Raw genomic sequence first — 21,115 nt, forward strand, 5'->3', positions numbered from 1 at the left:
CTAGCAAGAGAACAGAATGAGCAATGTAAGCACTATCTGTATAAATATTAATAGGCTTATCAAAAAACGTCATAAAAACCTGTGTTATAGCGAATAACTCCACAAGCTAGGCTGATTGGTAAGGGGCATCAAAGGTGGTGGTATGGTTGTTAACAATGAAGGCTGCACGGCCATTGCTTGAGCCATCTGTAAAGACAGTGAGGGCTTGAGGAATGGGATTCTTTTGAGTAACATTGGGAAAAACAAATGGATATAGCTGGGCGAAGTGTAAAAGGGGATCATTGGGGAGATGATTGTCAATTAGTCCTAAAAATCCTGACAGGGCGATGCCCCATTCATCCCCAGTCTGAAGTAAAAATTGACTCTGGTCTTTGGTGTATGGAATTAAAATTGTATCAGGGTCCTTGCCGAAATATTGTCGAGAGAGCAAGTGAACTTTGATAATGATAGAGGCTACCTGGGCAGGGTAAACAGCAATAACCTTGGGGGATGTGGTGGGTAAATGGACCAAAAGCAGGGGGCTGGCCTTATTATTGGAGTGGGGAATCTGTTGCCAAAACAATCCTGTGGGTGTATGAGGGGTATGTAAAATAATTAAGACCAGAGGAAGATTATAGGAAATCTGTGTAACAAAATGCTGGGCGATGGCCTCAGTAACTTGGCTTAAGGCATTTCGTGCATTGGGAGTAAGCTTGAGAGGAGAGGAGGGGTCAGAATCCCCTTTTAAAATCTCATTAAGAGGCAAAAGCACACTTGTGGGCAACCTTAGGTATGGCCTAAGCCATTGAATATCTCCAAGCAACTTTTGAAGATCATTAAGGGTGTGAAGATGGTCTAAACGAAGTTGAATTTGAGGAACCCGAATTTGATTATTTTGGAGTTCTAGACCCAAATAAGTATAGGGATCCTGTGTTTGAACTTTATCGGGGGCAACCTGTAGTCCCAGGGCAGTAAGGGCTTTATAAAGGTCTAAATAGCAGTTTCTAAGTTCGTGGGTGTCAGGTGCAGCAAGCAACATGTCATCCATATAATGTAATATATAGACGCGCTGCCATCGTTTTCTCACAGGGTCCACGGCCTGGGCAACATATTTTTGACAAAGGCTAGGGCTATTGGGGAAGTACCTTCCATTGAAATCTTTGCATGGGGCCTTGAAAGTTAATGCGAGGAAGGCTAAAGGCAAAATAGGGTATGTCCTCTGGATGTAGGGGAATGGTTAAAAAAAAACAATCTTTTAAATCAATAACCATTTTGTAATAGTCCCTAGGAATAGCCACCGGTGTGGGAATGCCTGGCTGTAGTGCTCCCATTGGGCGCATAGCTTTATTAACGGCGCGTAGATCTTGTAAAAGGCGCAATTTGCCTGATTTTTTCTTTATAACAAAAATAGGAGTATGCCATGGTGAAGTAGATGGCTCTATATGGCCTGCCACCAACTGTTCCTGTACTAACATGGAGGCTGCCTCCAATTTTTCTTGGGTAAAGGGCCACTGATCCACCCAAATGATTTTACCTGCATGGGGCACAGGAGGGTCAGGGGCCGATACTAAAAATCCGAATACCCAAGCCCATGTTTATCTGTTTTTTGGGTAGCTTGGATGGGCTCAACTATTCCTTCTCCTGATTTTCCAAGACCCGTACCAGGGACAAATTCCATACGGAGCATTTGATGTGTAACCACAGAATTGGGACTAGCAAGGATAACTTTCATCTGGGTCAAGATATCCCGGCCCCATAGGTTAACAGGGAGGTCAGGAACAACAAAAGGAGTAACAGTTCCCTTATTGCCCTCTTTGTCAGTCCAATTAAGAACCCTGGAGCTTACCAAAGGGTTTTTTGACTGCCCTATGCCTTTAAGGTCAGTTAGGGACGAGGTAAGGGGCCAACTTGGTGGCCAATATTTTTGGGAAATAATAGTGGCATCTCCACCAGTATCCAAAATTTTCCTGTACAATGAAGGAATAGGTCCAGGCTAGGAAAGCAGCTACAGAAGGCAGGGAGATTGTATCTGTGACAAAACTTTGTGGAAAATGGAATCAAGGATTACTTACTGGTGATTCACTTGCACTTGAAGCATGATTCTGAACTATTGCTTGCTGATTCTGAACTATTGCTTTGATCATTATATTTTCCAAGAAGAAAAAGTGAAATTTCATTGATAGTAAAGGACTACTAATACATTTTGACTTCTCATTAAGCATCTTCAATCATCAAAATCACTTGAAGGAAATAGACAGGCCTATTTTTAGATGAAAACAAGTGTCTTTAAAAAAACAAGAATTTAGGTAGTCATACCAAGGACTTCTATTTTACTACTGCATTATACATTTTTTCTAATGTTGGATACCAACATTAGAAAGCTACTAGAAAACTCTTAAAGCCCATATGTTGAATAGTGAGTTCTCTTACACTATAACATGATATTTCTCAAATCATTTACAAAGAAGGCATTGTTTCCTATTTTCTCATTCCTAGAATAAGCTGCACATGAAGACACCAAAGGTCCTCATGTTCAGACAAGGAACAAGATGAAAGAGTGAGGAATTGTATCAATTTCAAGAAAAAAATGGAGTAGGATCCAAGCAAATTTCTTCTTTGGGATGCCAAAATTAATCCGCTTACTATGGTGTGAAGACTACTTTCCAAAAAGGCCACCCAAATGAATACTAGGGATGAGTATGAGTATACCCCTCTTCATATGGAAGCCTAGAGTGGACATTTAGACATTGTCCATGAGTTGGTAGCTCAAGGCAGATATTCATGCAATAACTCTAAATGGCTGACACCCCTGCACAGCGCTTATATGTGGAATAATACCAGAGTGGCAGATACCAATCCCCAAACTAAAGGCCTCTTGTCCGCCTTGCATGTTGCTGCTGGGAATAGAAATCAAATAGGTACTCTGTTGAACCATTATATCAAACCAAGTTTGAAGAACAGCTTGGAAGAAACTGCATTTAATATTGCCAAAAGGATAAGTATATATCACTACCTCTTTGAAGTTGTGGAAGGCTATACAAATTGTTTTCATAAGTCCTAATGTTTTGGTTAAGTTTATTAAATTTCAAAAATGCCAGTCCATCCTTTGTGGCCCTACCATTTTTTTCACAATACAAAGCAACAGCAATATCTTACTTTAAAAATTCATGGATTCCATGGTATTCTTCCAAGTGAATTGCCTGACTCTGATGTCAAAATATATTCAAGAATTTTTTGTATACATCTATAATGATTTCTGCAGAGTTTGTGATTTTTTAATCAGAAATAATTTTAACTTATCTGTTGAAATGAATAGTATAGAAACTAAAGATGTTCCTGGTGCTTTTAGGAAAAAAGTATATCTATGTTTGTACAATATCCATAATCTATTTCATTCGCTCCTATATATAATACTTTGAATTCTACATTTTTATATAATGTATAGTTTCATTAATAAATGTGTCCTTTTAGATTGCATTCCATATAGAAGAAGTTTAAGATTCCTTTTTTTCCTAGGTCCTTATATTATTTTATTTCTTTGGGATAACATGACAATGTTATCTAATTTCAAGTTTTGTAAAGATTATGCTATGTAAAGGCCTTTCTAAGGTGAAGATTTAATACACTGATGTCAAACTAACCTTTAATTCTATGAATTGCATGTATTGTTACACTTGTATTTTTGTAATCAACTTTTTAATAACTGTTTTTATATTTCTTGCATCAGAAGAATGAAAAATATGGAATACTTCACAAATTTTCATATCATCCTTGTGCAAGTGCCATGTTAATCTCTGTGGTATTGTAATTTGGTTAGACCTGCTGCTGAAGCATGTAGTACCCTCTAAATTTAAGTACTTAATGATGCAATCTTTATACAGGCATATATCCATGGTTGCCTATTTGTAACAAGGAACCCTTATTGTTCCTTAAAATGCGATTGATCTTCTTTCTCTAAAATTCTGTGTATAGTGGAAAAGCTTATATCATTTGGTCGATTGCTCATATTTACAATTTTTTTGTCAATGACTATTTTGTCGTTTTCATTTTAAATTTGATCATACTTTGAAGCCTTTAAAGCTAAGACCAAAGGTGATGGCTTTTCAAGTACTTATTTATCAACTGAGTTAGCTTTGTAGAGCTAATGGGTTCAAACTAAGCCTTGTTTGAGAGCTACTTCTAAACTTCCGCAGCTTAAACTTTCCCAAATGAGGTCTTGCTGGGACAAATGTCTACCTGAACCTTTACCCTTCTTCCTTGTAGGAACAGACCAACCAGAATATCTTACCCTGACAGCATTGATTGTCTTACTGGAACAAAACTAATCTTAGTTACAAGGGATCATAGAGAGATTAACAGTTCAGACCAAATTGTTCAGAATGGAAGGTATTTTATCAAAATATAATTGTTTATTATACCTATCATTTCAAAAGTAGCTAAAGCCAAGAAGGTGAAAAAATTTTCATACGCATGATTACCTACTGTCCTGGCCTGTCTATCATCCAACCAAGCAGGAACTTACACTACTGACTCTCTATCACCAAATATTTACATAGCTCCTGGAAAAGTCCATATGTTTCTCCTCGATATTAGGCCTTAAATTGGTAATGTTTTAATCACAGTGTTTCCTCTTGCCTCTAGGCTGTAAATCTACAAATGGTAAAGCTTGAAGTCTAACTCTACCAAACACTGAGGTAGAGATAATGGAATAATACTTTAAAACAGAGTTGCCTTTGATTCCCTAACCACAACACAACAATGCAAAACAATTTTTATATTATATATACTTATATATTTTATATTTATAAATATAAAATATGTGCTGATTTTAAATTTCACACAGTGAATCTTACTAGAATTGATAATTTGACAAATATATTGATTTATTCCAATAAATAGAATGGAATATAAATAATTAGATTTAGGATATATATTAGAATATAAAAAGTATTAATGCAATATCTTCGGTATAAACTTGTGATACGTTCTAAGTGTTCGTGATCTTCTGAATTCACATGGTAAAATAACACTATTGTTTTCTGCTAATCTATAACGGATTTTACTCTGATGCTCTGTTTATTGTTTTAACTCGCTGGTCCCAAAGTGTTTTTCTCCATATTTCTGAAACGTTCTTACTGATTATACCCAAATTTTGCTGATATGATGTCTAAAAGCTATTATTCTTTTGAAGGACCCACGGATCCGAGGATACCAGTTCCCAGTTATCTGTATCATCAGAAAACAAGGGCAAGACTTCTCACATAGGCCCATGCAACATGCCAACAGAAAATAATTGAAGACATCTCAATTTCTCATTTCCTATAATATTTCAGGACCCCAATTCCTTACAAGAAGTAGCAGAATTTAATTGTGAAATGGAAGGCAAGTTAAAATGAAAGATGAGACCACAAAATCAGAGAGAAAGTACTGTAATTCAAACTTTCAATTTACAGATGACCAGCCCATATGAGTGAACAAAATTACAAATGAACCAGATTATTTTTAATACCCCTCTCCTAATGATTAATGAAAGATTTCAGTGCAGCCAAAAAATAGTTTCTGTAATGTTAGATCCATAAGTGGCCTACCAAACTAGGAATACTTGATTTAGAGGTCAAATATAATTTAGAAAAACATTAATTGATAATATCCTTAGTGCTTCAAAACACTGGTACTTCAGTAAAACTAGGTTCTGTAGTATAAAAAAATGTTGTCATTCTCAAACCAAAGATAACCTATATTTAATCTCCTGAAAGTATATTCATTTTCAAATAAACTATTTAAAATCACATTTGCCAAAATAACACTTTACAAATAGATGATAGTGACATTACAAGGTTTTCAAGTGTAGGGAGCTAGTTACAGTAGAGTTGATTTACGTACCCAGCACCAATAGCAAACAAGTTCAACCATTCATCAAAATGTAGAAATAGTACTCCCCACCATTTGTGTTGTTCAGTAGGTGCCTTCCAGAAATGTGTTAAATAGATCAGCCTCCCATATTTCAAACCCAAATATTAGCTAATAAAGTAAATTTTTATCACATAAGAAAGTACATTTTAAAAAGTGACTAATAGTTGCCTTATCATGTGTTGTTTTATATTTTCCCTATCTGTCTAACATAGTAAGAAATATGACTTTAAGTTTTGAATATGGGTACTGATGAGAGATGTGACAAAAATAAAATCTGTCTTTTATTTCTGTCATATTCCTCTAAGTAGTAAATTTTAGTTTTCTTCTTTTTCCAAAACTTATAGGTAGTAGAAAAAATTATCCTATGTAAAATAAAATAATCATACACCATTGTACAAAGCCATTTATAATAACTGGTAGTTAGAAATAAATTCTAAGCCATTTTTAAATTTTCTTGTTGACTAAAGATTAATCTTCCAAATGAACGCGAATAAAATCATGTCTAAGTGCTTCACATCTCCAGTCTGCAAATTGCTATTGCAGATGAATGAATTATGGAAATATAAGCTGACATCAGTTCAAGTATATGTGGGAGTGAAACTCCATGGAATGTATATAAACTTTTCAAAGTATTAACAGGCACTTTAACAGAATGACTATCAGGAAATTGAAACCAGAGAGGAACAATAGTAAAAAAATAGAATGAATGAAAAATGGAACAAGGGGCAAGTACAGCTAGTATACTCAATGTACATATGTAATGAAGGAAGTGCTAAACCTGAACTCAATCTTTGAGAAAGAGTTGGTTGACATTGATAGAAGGAGTGATTCTGATCCAGGAGCATTAGACAATTTGATGGACATATTTAATTGTAAAACACTTGCACAACCTTTTGAAATTCAGTTAAAAAAAACAACAAACAAAAACACACAAAAATGACAACCAAACAGCAATCTCTAGAGAGTATGAATATGACCTCTCAAAATTTTAAGCAGTTAATGAAGGGCAGTCTTTGGAAAAGCAAACAAACTGTTCAAAGAGGGCAGTTTGGGGTAGGGAAGGATTTTGACTAGATTTAAAAAGATTGTCTAAGGTTATAAATCACCTATATCTTCTGCAAATATTTTCTTCTGCGAGTGCTCTTTGTCTGAACTGGATACTCCAGTCCTGAGTCACACTTGATAGCTTGTGAAGACAGAATGGAAGAAACAAGATCAAAAACCTATTCCTCCACTGGAGAGAAAACAGTCCTCTCTGTTTTCTCTCAATCTCCTCACTACTCCATTTTCATACTTTTAATAACGTCAAGTGATTTTGAATTATATCTTTCCTTCTTTGTTCTCACAAAGTAATTGTTCAAAATAATTCATTAAATATTATTTGCCATTATTTTCTATCATGCTGTTTACTTATTCAAGCGAGTCCATTAAACTTCCCCTTTTCATTTGGTTGCCAAGAAAATCCAACAACTATGTTAATGAGGACCAACGCTAATGCAAAACTTTGTCTCCAAAAATCCAGTCAAAGAACCTATAATCACAAATATTTAGCTATAATTTTTTCTTTTTCCTTTTACCTTGAAATCTTCTTGTGTCTAAAGTGCCGACAAAAATAAATATTCCAACACATTTTGGTTCAATCACTTGTAACCTCAAAGATATTTTGCTAACAAGATGCTTGGAAACCTAAGAATACTCCACTTTTATCTTCTCTCATAAAACTTTTATCTTCTCTCTTAAGAATCTCCTTAGATACAATATCAGGAACAATGAAGTTATTCTTTGCAAAATTATTTCAATAGGTTATTTTCCTCTTGGTCTTGTATTTGCTCAACAAGATGTATGGAGAAGAAGAGAGTTAAATCACCAATTCCTTGGATGATATTGTCTGTTACAAAGGACAGTACTTCTATGTCCTACTTCTATGTCCTCTTCTTAGCTCTTGCCTGATTTCCAATTAATCACAGGTTCCTGGCTTCAATTCTAGTGAAGCTGAAGCACTATAATGCGTCCCCAATGCTACATCTTCATGGTTTCTCTTTGAAAACTCTTTTATTTGGAGGTGGAATTTATTTTCATGTCTTCATTCAATTTGTTCTGCATTATACTCAGCCAAATAAACTCAGTAAAATCAGGTTAGGTAGCAAAAACATTAACACAATCTATATCACTATATAAAAAAGTTTTGGCCCCCTCCACTGCTGAAACCAAAACGCTTAGCTAGGGCTTCTAATAACGTGTTTTCTTACCTTTTCTATTTGCTCAATTCTTTTCTGATCCCCAAACTTTTTGGCTTATGTAATAAAAGAAGTATTCACTATCTCATGTTAATAAGGATATTATATTTTTGAGCTATTTAGAAATGTGAAATCACTGGTTTGAAGTATCCAATCAGATTTTTTTCTGTGTTTCAGTGCTTCACATGCAGACATTGTGGAAAGTATTAAAACAGAGAAGTGTAAACTCAATACGTTCTTTCATTGTGGAGGATACTTTCTCCCTAAATATTTTGACCCAAATAATCTTTTTAAGAGAATTACTGTTTAGTAATTAAAGGTCAATTCACAAATTTTGATGTCTTATATTTTTAAAAAAAACTGAATTTAAATTCCACTAAAACCTTGTTTCACACAGTAAGTGTATATTTCCTGGGTAAGGACAATTCTCATGGGAACCTACAGGATTTACAGCAAGGTTTGTGAGGTTTGTTTGTTTACTGTGAAAATGAGCCACCTTACCCACATTGCTCCCTCTCAGCTAAGTCTCCATGGATTTCTTTGCATGAAAGCCTATTTTCCCAGGCAATTTTAAAATTTCTTAATAGGCTAAGTTAAAAGTTAGAAAAATTAAAATTTACCTGTCTTAATTTTAAAACACTTTTGAAATTCTTTTATCAGAATCGCAAATTTACCAATCCTAATTCCACGTTTACCATCAAAAACAGTTAACATGTTGTTTTCAAGATATAGTATCCATGAAACCATTATTTTCCAGTGGCTTTGTTATGCATATATATGAACATATAAGCTGATGCTGAGCAAAATGAACTCCAAGATATGGAAAGAGATATTTATTTGCAGTTGTTGTTTTTAATGTACTATGTGATTTCTATTTTCCTTGGGTTTTTCCCCTATGGTATAACTCCTACTGTGTTTGATTTTGGTACATTTTGTGTATACATTTACCTTAATTAGGGAAGGGAAAAGAAACAACAAAATGGCAAGATAAAGGACAAAAAGCAAAGCAATGCATTAGAAATACTCAGAAGACAATATGTTGGAAATGTACATTACAACTTGTGAGGGGTTTGGGTGTGAAGGAAAAATGTGAGAAAAAATGAGAGAGGGCATAACAAGTTTGAAAAGTTATGCATTCACTGCCTTACAATTGCTAACCCACTGCACATCACTTTCACATTAAAATTAAATTTAAAAAATAAGCTTTATGAAATAAAATTTCATTGTATTGGTATAGTAAATATTATTCTTTATGTAGTAACTTTTTAAAAATTCAGTACTATTTGGCATATAATTTGAATTAATTACCCCTTCTTTATCAGAGGGCCATCAACTTGAATGTTAACCAACTAGATAATTTTTTCACAATATACTTGCCAATATTTTCAAAAAAGAATAAATTAGTACTTTCTCATACTAAAACCGAAAACCATTTAATTCTATAGAAACCCATAACTTTTAAAAGTAAATTAGTTGTTAAGAGGACAAAATATGTGTGTTCTTCAAAATTCCTATGACTAATAACTACTCACTTTCAAATTCTCAACATTCCATACCTGAGAGATTCAAAATAGTACCTGTTTGCATGTTATGTAATTCTGCAATAGATGCATTTTCCAATGGGGTGTTACAGATTGAGAAGTGAACAGAAAAATAGCCACATTCTGGTATAGGATAAAACTATAAAGCATCGGTTATAATTAATTCTTCAAGAGTAAGCAATTTATCAGATTAAGCTATTATTTCTATGACCATCAATCCCAAATTTATGACATAAAGTCATCCTAGACCAACAGTTTCCAACTTGTAGGGTGAACCTCAAAATTCCCTTAATTCACATCACAAATAGCTTATCTTTATTGGGGAAAATATTACACCTTGCTAATGTGATGCCCTCCGTGTTCTGGAAAGAACACCACAACATACTGGGTTGCATCATTTTTCCTCCACTGGTATTCTTGCAAATATTATTTATATTTATACTTTTTTACTATCATAGATATTCAGGATGCTAAGATTGGAAGATTACAGTTCAAAGCCCACCCAGGCAGGAAGGATCCCTAGATTCTTATCTCCAATAAACTTCTCAGCAAAAGCCAGACACAAGTGGTACTGAGGTTGAAGTGGTAATGCACAAGCCTTGAGCTTAACAGGCTCAGAGACAGTGTCCAGGTCCAGAGTTCAAGCCCTATGACAAAGCAATAAAACAAAAAAAAATAAAAACAAACCCAAATCCTAGCATTTTTCTCACTGTATACAGAGGCACGTAATTAAGGAAATTGCTTCCTGTGTTACATACAGGTAGAAGAAAGAAGATGTCACACAATTATTCTCTTCATACTATGTTATATTAAAGCCTCAAAAATTGCTTTTTCTAAATTTATAAATTAATATCATCAATTTCTTGGCAACTCGGTCTAAATTATTCACATTATCATTTTCTACATGAACAGTTAGAATTATTTATTAACTGACTTCTCCTTATAACTCACTTGAAACAATATGCTAGGTAAATAGAATGAAAGAAACATCTGTAAATTTGTCAATTAAACCCTCTACCTAAAAAAATTTTGTAGTATCCTATAGAATATGAAATTACAAACGAAACCAAAATATTTTTTGAAGTCTAAACTCCAATTTAGCAAGATCTATAAAGACCTACATTAGGTGATCTTTGCTATTGCTCCAGGCTTAAGCTTTTGTAATCCTTCATCCTTTCCTTGGAATCTAACAGAATGATGATTACTTACTTTTGCAAATTTTGGATGGGAATCATGAACCAATTTGCATCTAGGAATGTTCTGTAATGAAGAGCGCATTTAAAACACAACTGTGGAGGGGCTGGGAAGGTGGCTTAGTGGTAGAGCACTTGCCTCGAATGCATGAGGCCCTGGGTTCAATTCCTCAGCACAACATAAGCAAAAAGAAAAAATGCTGGAAGTGGCGCTGTTGCTCAAGTGGTAGAGCGCTAGCCTTGAGCTGAAGAGATGAGGCACAGTGCCCAGGCCCAGAGTTCAGGCCCCAAAACCGGAACCAAAAAAAAAATTTTTTAAAAGAGTTAAAAAAAATAAAACACAATTGGGGATTCTATACCAGTTGTATTTCAATAGAAAACTTGGCTTTTCAAAACATAATGAAAAAATTAGTCCAAATTTCCAACTGTGTATTCCATTCTTGTTTGGTTTGTTTTATTAAGACAAAATTATACTACCTGGTCCAGGGAAGGTATCAGTAGTAATTCCAGTCTCTAATCTCCTGTCAGTTTGAGTGCTAGAATTCAAGGCTTGTATCACATTGCCCCACCATAGTTTCTTGGTTTATTTATTTATCTGTTTGTTTGTTTATTTATTTTTGGGTCCGGTAATGGGGCCTGAAATTTGGGCCTTGATGCTGTCCCTCAGCTCTTCAGCTCAAGGCTAGTGCTCTACCACTTGAGCCACAGAGCCACTTCTGGCTTTTTTCTTTTTGCTTATGTGGTGCTGAGGAATCAAACCCAGGGCTTCATGCATGCGAGGCAAGCACTCTACCACTGAGCCACCTTCCCAGCCCCTTCTTGGTTTATTTAATCTAGATACAGACTATCAATTCTGAACTTCACCAGTGATATTATCCACTAGACTTTTCAGACTGTTCATGCACTATTTTCAAAGATGTTCTAACATTTGACACAGGGTATGAACATTTTCAAATGCACCTGCCAGGTCTCTGATTCATTCCTCCATGGATCCTATCCCTTTAATATTGATTACTTGACTCTCTTACTATCTCTGGTCCCTACTTATGTAATATTCTCAAACTTTTTTGAAGAAAGTTCACTTTAGGATTTTCTAATTTTAAAAATTATCACTTGATTCTAGTCTCACTCAGGACATACTTTCTATTGTTTTCTAACTTTTCTACGTATTCTGAGAGTTGCTTCATTTGTGTATGTGTGTGTGCACATATAAGTGCCTCTGTGTGTATGTGTATGTTTATATGTATGTATGCAAAAGCCTCAAGCTCTTATTCATCATTCTTGCTCATGACTGTTTTTCCATCACCTGAGCCATTCTTCCAATCTAGCTTTTGGCTGGTTAATTATAGATAGTGTCTCAAACACTGTTCTGCCCAGGCTGGATGCAATTTGAACTTCCCAGACTCCTTTACATACTTAGGTTTCATTTATCCAGTAGAAACAACTTTTAAACTACAAACATTTTTGTGAGTGTAAAGTCTAAGCTGTAGCCCAGATTTTTAACTCAAGAATTCATATAAAGATAGATGAATATACACAATACATATGCTGAATGTACACTGTTAGAAATGTGATCCTAAGCTGGGTGGTGGTGAGATCTGAGTATTGGGGTTCAAATCCAGCCCAGGTAGGAAAGTCCAGGAGACTCTTTTCTCCAATTTACTGCAAGAAAACTGGAAGCCTCACTGTGGCTATAGTGGTAGAGCATTAGCCTTGAGCGGAATAGCAGAGGGACAGTGCCCAGGCCCAGAATTCAAGTGCCAAGACCACCACCAACAAAAAATATATAAGTAAAGGAAAGAAAAAAATGTGGTCTTATCCACCAGTTGATGGCTAGTATAATCCCTACTCTCTCAAGATGGAATTTTTTCCTTATTAAATCCATGCTCTTATATCTGACTTGCATTGGAAACAGAATTATTCTTCCATTCTAATTTCTACAAAGTTGTGTCATTAGCAAGCGTGATTAGGAAGGGAGTGGCCTCATACTTCGTGTTCCACGTAGGAGTAATGCTTTCTCTATATCACTCTCATAAATCTACATACTGGACTTGGCTTTATTGTTTCAATGTGGTCTTATTTGTAGAGTCTTCTATAGTGTATTGAACCCTTATACTTAAACACAGAATTTCTCTTTCTCTTATTATTGCTATAGTTAACACGAGTTAACAAATTCATGTACACTTGGGAAATAATGTGCAGCACATATACTCACAAAAAATGATCTAGGAACCTTCTTCCTCTTTAAAATTCGCCTCAATTTACAGAGAATTTACAAAGTTTGAATTCAATATACTCATGCATAATGTATTTATAAAAAATATAAATTTTATATTTTCTCTTTACTAAGTTGTCTCTGAAACACGTGTTACATCAGGTCCAAATGTGTTCTTGTGTTATTTCGGTGAAGCCAGAAATCATTCATTATACCTCAAGCAGCACCATAGATTGTTCCTGGAAGTAACTGTTACTGGATATGGAAACTGATCCCAGTAGAGGAATGGAACATAGAGGATTGACAAAGTTCAAGTTAACTTGTGCTTTCCTTTTTACTGTAAAAGAAGAGAATCCGAAGTCTTGAAGGAAACTCTGTCCCTGACTTTTTCTAGTGTGTTTTTACTTATATATAATTTTTCTGTAAACTTGTAGTTGAGAGTATTACAAAAAGATAAAATGTGCCATTTGATGGCCAGCATAGAACAAAAAGAAATAACGTTGTTTTAAATATGTTCTTCTGCTGGGGCTGGGAAGTTGGCTCTGTGGTAGAGCACTTGCCTTGCATGCCTGAGGCCCTGGGTTAGGTTCCTCAGCACCACATAAGCAAAAATAAGCCAGAAGTGGTGCTGTGGCTCAAGTGGTAGAGCGCTAGCCTTGAGTTGAAGAGCTGAGGTAAAGCGCCCAGGCCCAGAGTTCAGGCCCAAGACTGGACCCCCAAAAAATTCTACTGCTATAGTGTTTTTTGCATGGATATTTCACCCCTGAGATGATTCTTTTGTTGCAGAAGTCAGTTATGAATTACTTTAGTTTAGTCCTGAGTTCTCCAGAGCAGTAAGGATTCCAAAAAAAGCATCCAGTGTATATGATCAGCAAAAGGAGCCACTTCGCAGACCAATACTCCTTTAAGGAGGGTCCCAATGAAATATCTGGTTTTTTGTTTGCTTTTGTGTTTAGCTTGTGTTGGTTCTGGGGCTTGAACCTAGAGGCTGAACCCTGTCCCTGAACAGTTTTCTTTTCTGCTCACCTACCCCCAAAGCTAGTACTCTACTGCTTGAACCAAAATTCCACTTCTGGCTTTTTTGCTGTGTAATTACAAATAAGAGTTTGACAGAATCTCCTACCTGGTTTGGCTTTAAACTAAGGTAGTAAGAAAGCCAAGTGACATCAACTGTATAGACTTCTCTTTTCAAATGAGAAATATTAGATGTTTATTGTAAAGCTAATATTTTACAATTTTTTTCTTTATTATTGTGAGCATACCGTACAGAGGAGTTACAATTACATGGGCAAGATAACGAGTACATTTCTTATCAATCATTGTTGCCTCCTCTTTGTTTCCCCTTCCCATCCCTTCCCATATTCCCCCTCCCCATACCCGATCCTCCCGCCCACCAACGTTGTAAAGTTCGTTTTTCAACATAACGACTTGTATATCTCATTGTTGAAATGGGTCCACCTGTATCCCTAGTTAAATGATTTGTTTTTAGAGCATATGTCCAGAAAAGAATCCAAAACATAACTCAGCAAAAGTAGGTGCACTGAATCATTTTGGAATTTTTTTGTTTGGGAAGATTATTGAACTTGTCATTCCTTTTGGGGAAACTTAAAGTTATATTTCACCTTTTTTGTTGGTTGTGGGGCTTGAACTCGGATCCTGGGTGCTAAGCTAGAGCACCACCTCCGGGTTTCTGGTGGTTAATTGAAGGTTAGGGTCTCGTGGACTTTCCTGACCAGGCTGGCTTTGAACCACAATCTTCTGGTCTCAACCTCCTGAGTAGCTAGGATTACAGGAGTAAACCAACTCCTGCTCATATTTGCATTTATGTGTACTGAATGACACTGTGTAGACAAAGAATGGAAATTTTAACCAAATGATATTGCAGCATTTCAGAAAAATTGAAGTAGCAATAAATATGTCCTCTTTTCCATTTTGTTACGTTAATGACTGATGATTTTTGGGACCCTTTCATTAGCATCCTCTGCCATCTGTATAGGTGTATTTAGTATCAGGAAATGTTCATAGAGAAATATAGAAAGAATAAGATTTTTAGAAAGCAAAGGAGATAAGGTATGAAAGAATAGCATAGAAGGAGATACATTTATCACACAGAGATTAAGAGCTAGCCTAAGAGATTTAGAATGCTAAAGGCAATGAGGAACAGCCTAGCTGACAACTAGTTCTACAATAACCAAAAATGGTTCTCAAGAACAGTTTCTGGTATACCTTAATTACTATCATTTATTCCTTCTATCTGGAGTTATATATTCCTTATTTTCTTTCACAACTATTAATTAGCCTCTGCATTTTTGGTGCCATAATTGACCAAAAAGATTTCAAAATCACACATAGCCTACCATTCTCTTTGTGATTAGCAGTGATGACACAAATCCAGGAATGGTTGAATTTCCAGAATTAAACGTTACCTGACATCTAAGCACATCCCTGGCATTAATTGCTGTGACTTAATGAACAAGACTTTTTTCAACACAGTATCCTAATATAAGTAAAGTACATGAATTAGGAACTGTTGTCAGGTGTCAGTATGGAAGGAGCAATTATATATTCCAAGTGTGGTTTATTTATTTTGCATTTACTAACTGAATGTTTTTGTTTTGTTTTGATTTGATTTGTTTTTTTTCTTTTTGCCAGTCGAGGGGCATAAACTCAGGGGTAGGGAATATTCCTGAGCTTTTTTTTTCTTGCTCAATGCTAACTCTCTATCATTTGAGGCACAACACCACTTCCAGTGGTTTTGTGTGTGTGTGTGTGTAACTAAGGAATTGAACCCAGGGTTTCATGGATGCTAGGAAATCACCGTACCATGAAGCCACATTAACAGAGCCCTAAATAACTTTCTTAAGATTGCATTACATTTTCATTCTGTAACTACGTATCATAATTTTGGTCAGGTGCTAGAAAATGATGTAGAAAGCAATACAATACAATAAGTCTAGTAAGGCTGGATGGACAATGAATAACTGTTACGGTCTAGCCAGATAACAGAAGGGCTTATCTCATGGAGCTGTTTCAACAAGCTGAGGCGAGAGCTCCTGACCCACAGCCAACCTCCAGAATGAGAGGACCAACCTTGGGTTCCAGCCACGTGGGGATGCTGGGCCCCCTCCTCCAGCACCCATGTGACCAGTTCTTGTGAAAGAGAGAGAGAGAAAAGTCAGAATTACAATTAAGTCTGGTGCCAGTGGCTCAGAATTCTAATCCTAACTACACAGGAACCTGAGATATGAGGATCATGGTTCATAACCAGCCCAGGCAGGAACGTCTGTGAGAATCTTATCTCCAAAGATCCACCAGAAAATCAAAAGTAGTGTTGTGGGTTCAAGTGGTAGAACACTAGCCTTTTGCTGAGGCTTTTGGGAACATCGCCCATGCCTAGAGTTCTAGCTCCACGACTGACAAGAAGTGGACTTCCTACCACAAGAAGCAGACTGAATAGCACCCATTGTCCTACGGAGCATGGTAGCAAAGTCAGGCAGAGCTTCCTTTGAAGTTGAAGTCATAAGTAGGTCACCTGGCTTCTCTCTGCCTTGGAATCTCCAGCTGCAAAACTCAACACAGTGAATGATCCGCTTCCTCATGGGGATAGGGTAATGATGAGAGAGAGCCATGTTTGTTTCATAATCCCACATCTGTTGCACAATTAATAACAGGCCCCGCCTGAGCCCTTTCCTGCTATCTTCCTGTCATTTCCTCACAGAATTGCCGAGAACCTTATCTGAAGACTACTCCCTCTGTTCCTAGCCATGCTCCAGAGATCCCTCTGTATAAATCCCTTGTTTCTTCACAATTGTCCTGTGAGGAGAATGAGGTCTGATTGTTACGAACCTACCCAGAGCTTCACCTGTGGTCAAGAATCGTCTCCTGTGATTTTTCTGCCTGCTCAAACTGACTTAAGAAACCATTCAAGCCACAGGAAAATCAAACACAAGTAGACTAGAGTCTCCAACAAGAGACAGGTTAAGAACACAAGGAAGATACAGGATCTTCCCATCCCCCACAAAAAAATCAAAGAACTCTTTTTTTGTACCTTTTATAATTTTTTTCTAAAAGTTGTTTTTTAATTTTTAATTTTTTACTTTAATTTTTTTCTTCCTCTCATAATTTTTATTTTAGGGGTATATGTGTGGGTACTTATTTATCTCTTTTCAGAAACATTGAAGTAATACCTTGCATTCTCTCAGGCCACAAGGGTAAAAAATTAAAACTCAACAGGAAAAGCCACCAGAGAAAATCCTGTAACACACTGGAACAACACACTGCTGAATCACGAGTGGGTCATGGAAAAGATCAGAAAAGAAATTCAAATGCTGATAAACACACAAATTACCAGCTCCTTTGGGACACAGCAAAGGCAGTACTCACAGGAAAGTTTACAGCTCTGAGTTCATACATCAACAAATTGGAGAAATCTGAAACCAACCATTTAATGAGACATCTGAGTCTCCTTGAAAAAGAGCAGCAAGATGATCCCCAATCCAGTAGATGGTAAGAAATAATTAAAATTAAATCATAATTAAATGAATTAGAATCCAAAAAAAATCATAGAAAGAATCAACAAAACAAAGATTTGTTACTTCCAAAATATTAACAAAATTGAAAGACTCTTAGCAAATCTTATAAGAAAAAGAAAAGAACACACCCAAATAAATAAACTCAGAGATGAGAATGGAAACATCACCACAGAAACAACCAAGATTCAGAACATTATAAGGGAATACTTCGCAAAACTTTATGCTAATAAGTTTGAGAACTTGGCAAAAATGGACCTTTTCCTAGCAAATATTGACATGCCAAAACTAAACCAAGATGAGTTATACCATCTTAACAGGCCCATATCAAGCATTGAAATAGAAACATCAATAACACACCTCCCATCTAAGAAAAGCCCAGGACCAGATGGTTTTACAGCATAATTCTATAAGCCCTTAAAAACACAGCTCACACCAATACTCCTCCAAATCTTCAATGAAATTGAAAGAGAAAGTTCACTACTGAACTCATTCTATGAAGCCATAATAACCCTCATGCCCAAACCAGGCAGGGACACATCACAGAAAAATAACTATAGACCCATTTATTTGATGAACATTGATGCAAAACTTCTCAACAAAATGTTGGCCAATCAAATTCAACAATTCATCCAAAAAATTCTACACCATGATCAAACAGGATTCATTTCAGGGATGCAAAGCTGGGTCAATATACGCAAATCAATTAATATAATTCATCACATCAACAGGAGCAAAGATAAGAAAAACCTGGTTATCTCAATAGATGCAGAAAAAGCATTTGACAAGATCCAACGCCCCTTTATGATGATGGTTCTGGAAAAATTAGGAATCCATGGAACTTTGCTCAATACAATAAAGACTATATATGACAAACCTACAGCCAGCATTATACTTAATGGTGAAAAAGTAAAGCCATTTCCTCTTAACTCAGGAACGAGACAAGAAGGTCCACTCTCTCCTCTTCTCTTCAATTTAGTATTAGAATGCCTAGCTACAGGAATAAGACAAGATGCAAACGTAAAGGGGATCCAAATAGGGAAAGAAGAAGTAAAACTCTACGTCTTTGCAGATGTCATGATCTTGTATTTAAGGAATCCAATAGACTCCACTCCCAAATTACTCAAGCTGATTCAAAACTTTGTCAAAGTAGTAGGGTATAAAATTAACCCCTCAAAATCAATGAATTTTCTATATACCAACAATGAGAAAAGTGTGGCTGAAATTAGGAAAGCATCTCCATTCGTAATAGCCCCACAAAAAATAAAATACCTAGGAAATAACTTAACCAAAGAAGTGAAGGAACTCTATGATGAAAAATTTAAAAACCTGAAAAAGGAAATCAAAAGAGATCTTAGAAAGTGCCAAAAACTCCCATGCTCATGGATTGGAAAGACCAACATCGTGAAAATTGCAATCCTTCACAAGGCTCTCTACAAATTCAGTGCGATACCTATCAATATTCCAACCTCATTTTTCAAGGAAATAGAAGAGGCAAACCAATAATTCATAGAGGACAATAAAAGACCCCGAATAGCAAAACGATCCTCAACAGAAAAAAACTGTGCTGGAGGAATATCATACCAAAATTTCAAACTCTACTACAAAGCAACTGTAATCAAAACAGCTTAGTACTGGCATAAGAATAGACTTCAGGACCAATGGAATAGAATTGAAAACTCAGAAATGAACCTACAGACATATAGCCAACTACTCTTCGATAAGGGAGCTAAAATAATAGAATGGACGAAAGACAGCCTCTTCAGTAAATGGTGCTGGCAAAATTGCTTAACTACTTGTAGAAAACTAAAGCTAGATCCTTATATATCACCCTGCACCAGAATCAACTCCAAATGGATCAAAGACCTCGGAGTCAAAGCAGACACTCTGAAAACATTACAGGATGGAATAGGAGAAACCCTTGGTCTCCTTGGCACAGGTTGAATTTTTTTAAGAGAGACCCAGAAACACAAGAAATCAAAGAAAGGTTGGACAAATGGGATTCCACGAAGTTGCAGAGCTTCTGCATGGCAAAGGACATAGCTAGCAAGATCAATAGAAAGCCCACGGATTGGGAGAAAATCTTCACTAGCCATACTAGAGACAAGGGTCTCATATCTAAAATATACTTGGAAAACAAAAAATTAAATCCCCCAACAACAAATCCTCAAAGAAACTGCCCAATAAATAAGGCTAAAGCCTTAAAGAGAAACTTCACTGAAGAAGAAAGAAGGATGGCCAATAGACAAATGAAGAAATGCTCAACCTCTCTAGCCATAAAAGAAATGCAAATCAAAACAACATTGAGATACCTCCTCACCCCAGTTAGAATGGCTATACTGAAGAACTCTGATAACAGATTCTGGAGGGGATGTGGACAGAAGGAAACTTTACTTCATTGTTGGTGGGAGTGTAAATTTGTTCAACCACTTTTGAAAGCTTTATGGAGGTTCCTCAAAGCACTCAACATAGAGCTCCCCTTTGATCCAACAATCGCACTTTTGGGCACTTACCCAAATGTTTACAAAGAAGACCACACTAAAGCTACCAGCACAACTATGTTTATTGCAGCCTCTTTTACCATAGCTAAGATATGGAAGCAACCCAGATGCCCTTCGGTAGATGAATGGATCAAAAAAATGGGTTATATATACACAATTGAATTCTATGCCTGCATCAGAATGAATGACATTGCTCTATTTGTTAGGAAATGGAAAGACTTGGAAAAAATTATATTAAGTGAAGTAAGCCAGAACCAACGAAACATAGGTCCCATGTTTTCCCTTATCTGCAATAACTAGTATATATCTGAGTCAAGCATAAAAGTTCAGATAAATTCATGTTAGTGAAAAGAACCCTAAGATATCTATTCAATTTTTTTCTTTCATACGATTGTTTCTAGTACATTCATAAGATTATTTATTTGTTGCTTTTTATATCTCTCCCCCACGGTATAATCCCTTCTTTGACTGTATTTGATGTTGTTATAATTTATGGAGGGGAAGGGAAAAAACAAATCGTTGAAATAGGGATTAAATTTGGACCCATTATAACAATGAGACGTAGAAGTGGTATGTCGAAAATGAACTTGACAACTCTGGTAGGGGGATGGGGAGGGTCGAGTGGGGGGGGGAGGATGGGATGGCAAGGGGAAACAAAAGAGGAGGCTATAATGCTTGATAAGATATGTACTCATATCTTGCCCATGTAATTTTAACCCCTCTGGACAGTATTTTCACAATTAAAAAAAAAAAGAATAGGCTGCTGTGGACTAAATTTTTGAGATAATCCATCTAAATCGATGACTGTGCATGTTGCTACATGTCTACCACCCCAACTACAGATGACCAGGCCCAGTGGAGCATACCTGTCACAGATAGGAGGACATCAATCCAGCCCAGCCAGAGCATATAGAGGCTCTGTTTCAGAAATGCCCAAAACAGAAAGGTGGCTCCTCAGAGCCAGGGAGAGGAAACAAGTAGTGGGTCTTGGTGCCCTCAGAGGGGTG

At 36.2% G+C, this 21,115-nt stretch overlaps 1 long non-coding RNA gene and 1 pseudogene across 1 annotated transcript in view; both read right to left on the reverse strand.

Moving 5' to 3' along the window:
* The window catches only part of LOC138830079 (uncharacterized), a 41,937-nt gene that overhangs the window by 20,749 nt on the left and 73 nt on the right, over window positions 1-21,115 (reverse strand). The gene's annotated exons all lie outside the window — the stretch shown is intronic.
* LOC138830084 (U6 spliceosomal RNA) lies at window positions 3,714-3,813 on the reverse strand (annotated as a pseudogene).

The sequence above is a fragment of the Dipodomys merriami genome, unplaced genomic scaffold, assembly GCF_024711535.1.
Source record: "Dipodomys merriami isolate MVZ:Mamm:240054 unplaced genomic scaffold, mDipMer1.0.p SCAF_183, whole genome shotgun sequence".
NCBI classification, from domain to species: Eukaryota; Metazoa; Chordata; class Mammalia; order Rodentia; family Heteromyidae; genus Dipodomys; species Dipodomys merriami.